Below are 7589 nucleotides of genomic sequence, written 5' to 3' on the forward strand. Positions count from 1 at the left end.
GTCTCTCTCTCTATCTCTCTGTCTCTCTCCGTCCGTCCGTCTGTCTGTCTGTCTGTCTGTCTGTGTCCGTCCGTCTGTCTGTGTGTCTGTCTGTCAGTCTGTCCGTCTGCCTGTAGGCGCCACCGGCTCTGTGACCTCGCACTCCCGGAGAGTAGAGCTGGGCGAAGAATCGGTTCCGCCGATTCCCACGACTAATGTTCCGGAAGAAAAGTTCCGACTCCTTATTACGTAAACCAACGGCTACCAGTTACTTTAATTAATTAAGTCTTCTCTTTTTTTTTTTACAGGATTTATTTTTAAAAAATGAAAGTTTCGTAGCTTTCTAAAGTCAAGGTTATCCTAAATTCTGAAGATGTTCGGAGCCAACCAGGTAACCATCGGGGGAAATCACATCATTAGAAAGCCTCGTAATTGGGTTCGGGGTCGATTCCTACGATTCCTAGCAGTCAATAACCGGGAACCTAGCCGCCCAGCACTCCCGGAGAGGGAGACGACTCCACCACTCCCCGCCCCCACTGCCTGGCCCGCCGGGCACGTCCGTACGTAACAAATGATCTCACCGGCGCGGGTCTACCTACCTACCTACCTACCCACCTACCTACCTACCTACCCACATACCCACCTACCTACCTACCCACCTACCTACCCACCTACCTACCTACCTACCCAGCTGCGCTCCACCCGAAAAATGGTGCGTTTCTGTGTTTTAGTTTTAGTAGAGGTTTTACGGCGCTCACAACTGCATAAGGTCATAATTATGAGCGCCAAGGGGTGGATATCAACAGAGAAGCCCTTACAGGAAAGCAGGCTTACTCTGCTCACCTCTCTAACTTCAACAGCATAAAGTCTGCTTCGACTATCGAGGCACCCCGGAAATAGCGGGTCACAAGAGTGTAACAAAAATACAAAAGGAGTAGATGAAAAAAAAAAGACGATAGTAAGGATAAAGAAAGAAAAAGCAGCAGTTCCCTGTTGTAGTTCAGGCACAGTTATGAGCGTGACAGTGTTGAACCAGCCCATTTACAATCCTACTGTGCATAAGAACGAGAAATGTCCCCCCTTTGGGAATGGCCTAAAGACACTGTGCAGTCCGTGGCACCGCCCCGGGAGGGAATAGCAGAGTGTGTGTGTGTGTGGTGGGGGGGGGGGGAGAAGCACGACCTACCAAAAGCACCCTGCAATGTCCCAGTACTACAGAGTCTGAGAAGTGGGATTTGAGGCCAAGACATGTACAGGCTTGCCAACTTTCCCAAAAACCCAATTAGGAACACTTAATAATTTACTACATCAGATTACATTTAGAATAAAGACACAGTTACATCAAGTAGGACTGCTTTTGGCATAGATCTAGTGATTATAAGGAATATACGGCTCTCAAATTCCTGATTGCCGAACCTTAGACAGTCCTGGTGAATTGGTATGGGTTTAGACGCCTCTATCAACACTGTTAGGTCATTTCATAAGAGGCCGGGGACCTCCAGGATTAACGTCCACCTCCGAAAAGACAGAGCCAAATGGGAAATTCGGGTTAATTGCCTTTCCCAAGGACACAACGTTGGACCGCGCTGAGGCTCGAACCCCTGAACCCGCAACCTCATGATTACAAGTCCGGTAGCCTAACCACTAGGTCACAGACGCCACTGGCACAGTCCTGTCTGGGAAAATCAGGACAGTTGACAAGCCTGCACTTGACAAAAGAGTTTTTAGTTTTTTTTAATTTTTAGTCTTTTTTACGGTTTTAGTAGAGGTTTTACGGCACTTGCAACACAATAAGGTCATATATATAAGTGCCGAAGACTAGAGGTATTACAAGGGAGTAACATAAACAAAATAGAAGGAGGAGAGATAAGGACAATAGACGTTTGATCTGATAGGACATGAAGGAGCAAACCACACCAGAGCACCCGCCAACCACCCACACAATAAAGTCATATTAAGTGCCAAAGAATAGATGCGTTACAAAAAAGAGTAACAAACACAAAATAGAAGGAGGAGAGATTTAAAGGACAATAGACGTTCGATAGGACAAGAAGGAAAAAACCACACCAGAGCACCCGCCAGCCACCCACCCAGAGAGTGAGAGCAGGAGAAAGAAAGGAGAAGTTTGAACTTACTCATGAGCCTTGTCCACTGTCCCTGTCCTGAAGATCTCCTCCGAGTCGATCTTGATGGCACAGCACGTACTCCTGCCACTGCCCGACAGTGAGGACACCGACAGGTTTTTGGCTTCCCCTTGTGGACAAAAGTAAAGAAACATTATAACACAAGAAAAGAAGATAAGATACATCTTTATTGTCCAGATCCTGGCACATTGTTTTGGTGTTTCACCACGTGTACACACACACACACACACACACAAACACACACACACACACAAACACACGCATGCGCACACACACATAGGATTACAATCACAGGAATTTAAATGAGCAGCAATATAAATCGTAAGCTAGATACACACTCAATGTTATTTTGATGCATGCTCTAAGGTCACAGAAATTTTAAAAAAGTTTTAGTAGAGGTTTTACTGCGCTCGCAACTGCATAAGGTCATATGAGCGCAGGACAAGATTAGAGCTGGTGTTACAAGAGAGTAACAAACATAAAAAAGAAGAAGGGGAGAGAGATAAGGACGATAAATGTTTGATAGGAAAGAAGGAGCAAACCACACAAGAGCACCCACCAACCACCCACCTCCACTAAAAATTTAAAAAGGGAATCTTAACAAATAACACAAACATCACCAAAAAATTATATGTGAAAGCGCTTGCTGAGTTTAGCTGTCAACGCCCAGACAACAGTATCCGCCCCCCCCCCCCTTTCCCAAAGTCTTTTCTTTTCCCAGAGGCACAAAAACCTCATATGAATGAACACACCATGAATACACTTCCGGTTCAGGCTGAATGAAGGGCCCATTCAACCAGCTGATACAACCCATTCTTTTGTCACGCTTCAACTGTCATGCAAATCATATCATCTGAAGGTACATGATGACTCACTGTACAGCACTATACGCGCTTCAGTTTGGTTGATTCAAAACAAAACTCCTAGTAAAAAAGTTAAGAAATTCCTTTTATAGGACACTGCAATTATAAAACTATCCAGTCTGGAAATTCTTTTGTGTTCAGAGTGCCTTGGCGCCGAGTGTGTTTTGATTTTTTTAGTTTAGTTTTAGTAGAGGTTTTACGGCACTCGCAACAGCATAAGGTCATACGAGTGCCAAGGGGTGGATGCCAACAGAGATGTCCTTACAGGGAATCAGACTTACTCTGCTCACCTCTCTAGCTTCAACAACACAAAGTCTGCTTCGACTATCAAGGCACCCCGGAAATAGCAGGTCACAAAAGTGTGACAAACATAAAAAAGAAATAGAGGAAAAATGACAACAGTAAGGATTAGGAAAGAAAAAGCAGCAGTTCCCTGTTGCAGCGCAGGCACAGTTATGAGCATGACATTGATGAATCAGCCCATTTACAATTACAATTCTACTGTGTACTAGAACTCGAGATGTTTAATGTCCCCCCTTTGGGAATGGCCTAAGACACTTGAACAGTCAGTAGCACCGCCCCAGGGGTGGGGGGGGGGGGGGGGGTTGTTTTGACTTTGAGTAAAAAGAGAGACACATCATGGACATGATAAACACTAATGCCATTACAAACACGTCACTCTGCTATCAACAATGGGATTGAGATTAGACATTTATCTCTATGAAAATGAAAAGCCGGACAGACTGAAAGGAAAAAGATGGGAAGGGCCTAAAAGTGGTTTCCTCTAACTGCGCACACTGTATAAACTGTTCTTTTTTCCTAGCATGTCTTAAATTGAAAGGGAGAATACTCAACCATGAATCGAGCAAATGTGAACACTTTGAATTTGAAGGGAACAAGACCAACTTCTATATTTTAAAGTACAGAGCACACAGTTTAAGAAACATATCAGTTGTTCTTCCCATATGTGTAAAAGTGAAAGTAAAATCTGTTGGTAGAACTTTTTTTTTTTAATGGCAATGGCTTGAGTGTCTAAAAGTTAAAATGAAACAAGTACCCCCATTACTTTGGAACCATTTCACAGGCTTTGCATTCTGGTTGGGAATGATGGGTAAGGATAGAGATATAGATGAAGTTGTTACCTTTAAAAAGATTTGACCCACTCATTATTTCTTAAAGGTATCATGAAATATGAAAGTTTAGTCTTTTTTTATATTCTTATATATATATATCTATAGAAGGCTTAAAGAAGACAACGTATGATGAATATAAGAAAGCGACAGGCAAATTTCTTCGGACACACAATGCGGAAAGAAGCATTAGAGAATATTGTAACAGCAGGCAAGTTTGATGGAAAGAGAGGCAGGGGCAGACAGAGGGAAAAGGTACTGTACAAGATGACAATATGGCTAGGAGCAGCAAGAACAACAGACACCATAGCTGCAGCGCAAGACAGAGTGAAGTGGAGGTCCATGATCGCCCACGCCAGTCGGCAAGGCACAGGATGAAGATGATTATATCCTTATATTCCCTGTAAGATGCTCCGAGTGGCTTGCAGTCGGAACTGCTGTGCTGGTGAATCTCCTCCCAATTCAATGGAATCTCGTACAGTGTACAGAGATCGATTTGGAAACAATTCTGGGTAAGCTTTGTGGGATTGTCTTTACTCAAGGATATACTGGGGAGAGAGAGAGAGAGACAGAGAGAGAAAGAGAGAGAGAGTGAGAGAGAGAGAAAGAGAGAGAGAGACAGAGAGACAGAGAGACAGAGAGAAAGAGAGAGAGACTGAGACAGAGACAGAGTGAGAGAGAGAAAGAGGATTACTATAGGAGCTGTGCGCTGAATATGTTCTTTGTATCATAGTACAGCGCATTGAGCGCTTCTTTGCGGAGATGGGCTGAAAATGGAATTTATTTATTCATTTATTTATTAGAATTTTAAAATACACACATGATACTTTTGCAATGTTTTAATTCAAACTCTGTGTCTATCAGCCCCATTTACATTCAATACTTTTGTGTGAGTTTCAGGCCACAATATCATTATAATTATGAGTCAAATTAGACTTAAAATAGACAACTTCAGTCTCAACTTTCTCAGAAGGACTTCCGTAACGAGCGACCATCCCAACAAATGCAATAAAGAGGAAACCTCTGACTCTAACCCTCCTAACCCTTTCCTACCCTTACCCTTAACCCTATTCTTCTTTTATACACACACTTTTTCAAATTGGTCGCTCGTTATGGAATTCCTCCCTTCTTCCCATATCTATGATGTATTGTTTACTATTTGACAGCTTTTCCAGGTGGTCTAATAGGAACACATAAAGCTAAAGCTAGCACCTAGCACACTTCTGTGATAGGCCCAAATATGACATATTTCCACGATCTATTTTTGTCGTCTTCCAGGGTTTTCCTCGCCAGCTGACAAGATCTCACCGTGACCAGCCCGCTTTGCCGCATAGCGCGCGATGGGCTACATCATTTGGTTTAATCGCCGACTTCTTGTGCAGTGTGTGCATGCGCGTGCTTGTGTGTGTGTGTATAAGGTGTGAACGGCGGGCGGGGGGGCGTGGAGTGATTTTTTTCATTTTACAATGAAGGATTTTAGTTTTTGCTTTAGGGGTGACTAAATGCAAACAGGTTTCTGCCAAATTCGAGTCGTCTTGTTTTCTCGCAGTACCTTTTGAAAGCATTTTCAAATGAAGTAGTCCGGGAACGCTGCCCCTACCACAATTGAAGTATCTGAATTCAGACTAAAAAAATCTCTAGCTCTGGAAATTGAATTGGATGCAAAAAATGCTTCCTCCCAGTCCTCGCAGAATGGTTATATGAAAGATGATGCCCAAATCTCTCATATACAACCAAAAAATCTCGAGAAGGAAACCGTTCTGAGAAATAGTGTCAAAAGACACAAATGTATTTTCCCGAGTGTTCTGAGACAATAGTCACTTCATGCCAGTGAAGCCATGCCATATATATGATGAAATGTTTTAAAACATGTTGCTGCAGTTTAACTAGATCTGGAATCTCTATGTTATGCCATGCCCCTATTCTCCACTGCAATGCCAATGCTTGTGAAGTGGACTCCACAATATACTACGACATATATATAGAATAATTCACCCACATCAAAAGACTAAACAAACGAAAAGAAGGGAGGTATTCAGGCAAGGAGCAGAGAGAGGATTCCCAGGTCAGTGGTATGCCTGAGGTATTATTAAGCCTTTCTGAAATCCACGGACACCAATCAGCAAACCTGCTGCCGCGCTGGGTGGTGAATGATGATGATGAAAGATCGGCTATTGTTTACAACTTTCCAACAAGTGTTCGGGTTCCAAAATATAAAAGTAGACTAACCCCTCTAACTGGCCTAACCCCCTCCTCAGATAACAACAATAAAACTATCAAAAACCTAGATCTATGTCGCGATTATAGATCTAGAAGATCTATATCGTGCTTTGATAATTTTGGGGTCGAACCGAATTCTAGAAACGTGCAACCAGTAACAGCAAGTAGGCGGAGACCGATTCAATGCATGTGTGTATAGAGAGAGTCATGCGTGAATGTGTTGTTTGTGGTTGACTGAGACTGTGGTGAGCAGGACACGATAGGCCTATCGATGAAGCCTGCTGCGAAGCTAAATACAAATCAAAGGAGAAAAATAACTTTTGAAAACCCGAGGTTGATATTTCAAGATACCACTACGTGACACTTAGCTAAACTTTTTTCTTATGGTTTAAAAACTTACCAATTTTCACTCGTAAACTCTCCTCCACTCGCACATCCCCTATTCCTGCCATATTTCCTGACCTACATTCTATTCATTCACCGGATGTGACCTGATGGCGCGAGAAGCGGACGTTCAAGACCCAGAGAGCGAGAGAGAGAGTGTGTGTGTGTTTGGTGTGTGTGCGGCGGGCGCGGGTGTGTGTGACAGTGTGTGTGTGAGAGGGAGAGAGAGAGAGATGAGAGAGGGGGAGGGGGGAGACAAGGCAGTAGCAGTGAAGATCCTCGTAAAAGACATGACGTTCTCATCGATCGTTGTACGATGTTCGACCTGTCGCGGTCCGTTTCAAGTGGTGTAAGCGACAAGTTGGATAACGGTTCGGTGCGGAGATGAATCAGCATTTAGTAGGCCTATTATACAGTAGAGGACAAAACCGGTAGACCGAGGGAGGGAGACAGCCCAGTATAGCGTAGAAGTTTTCGGTGCACTCACGACTGACTGGGATGATCGATTTTCTTTCACAACAGCTGAAATCCTCATTGTCTTAGTTTTACCTTGGTTTTACCTTTGATCTTTCACTTCCTGGAATCCATGCTGTTGATTCCACTCCCATAAACTGTCCAATCGGGAGATCTTTCACACACACACACACACACACACACACACACACACACACACACACTCTCTCTCTCTCTCTCTCTCTCTTTCTTTCTCTCTCTCTCCCTCTCTCTCTCTCTCTCTCTCTTTATCTATCTATCTATCTATCTATCTATCTCTATCTCTCTCGTATATCTCTTTCTTCTCTCTCCCATCTCTCTCTCATACTTATCTCTCTCCCTCCCCCCTCTCTCTCTCTATCTATCTATCTCTCTCT

This window comes from Aplysia californica, unplaced genomic scaffold, assembly GCF_000002075.1.
Source record: "Aplysia californica isolate F4 #8 unplaced genomic scaffold, AplCal3.0 scaffold00430, whole genome shotgun sequence".
Lineage (NCBI taxonomy): Eukaryota > Metazoa > Mollusca > Gastropoda > Aplysiida > Aplysiidae > Aplysia > Aplysia californica.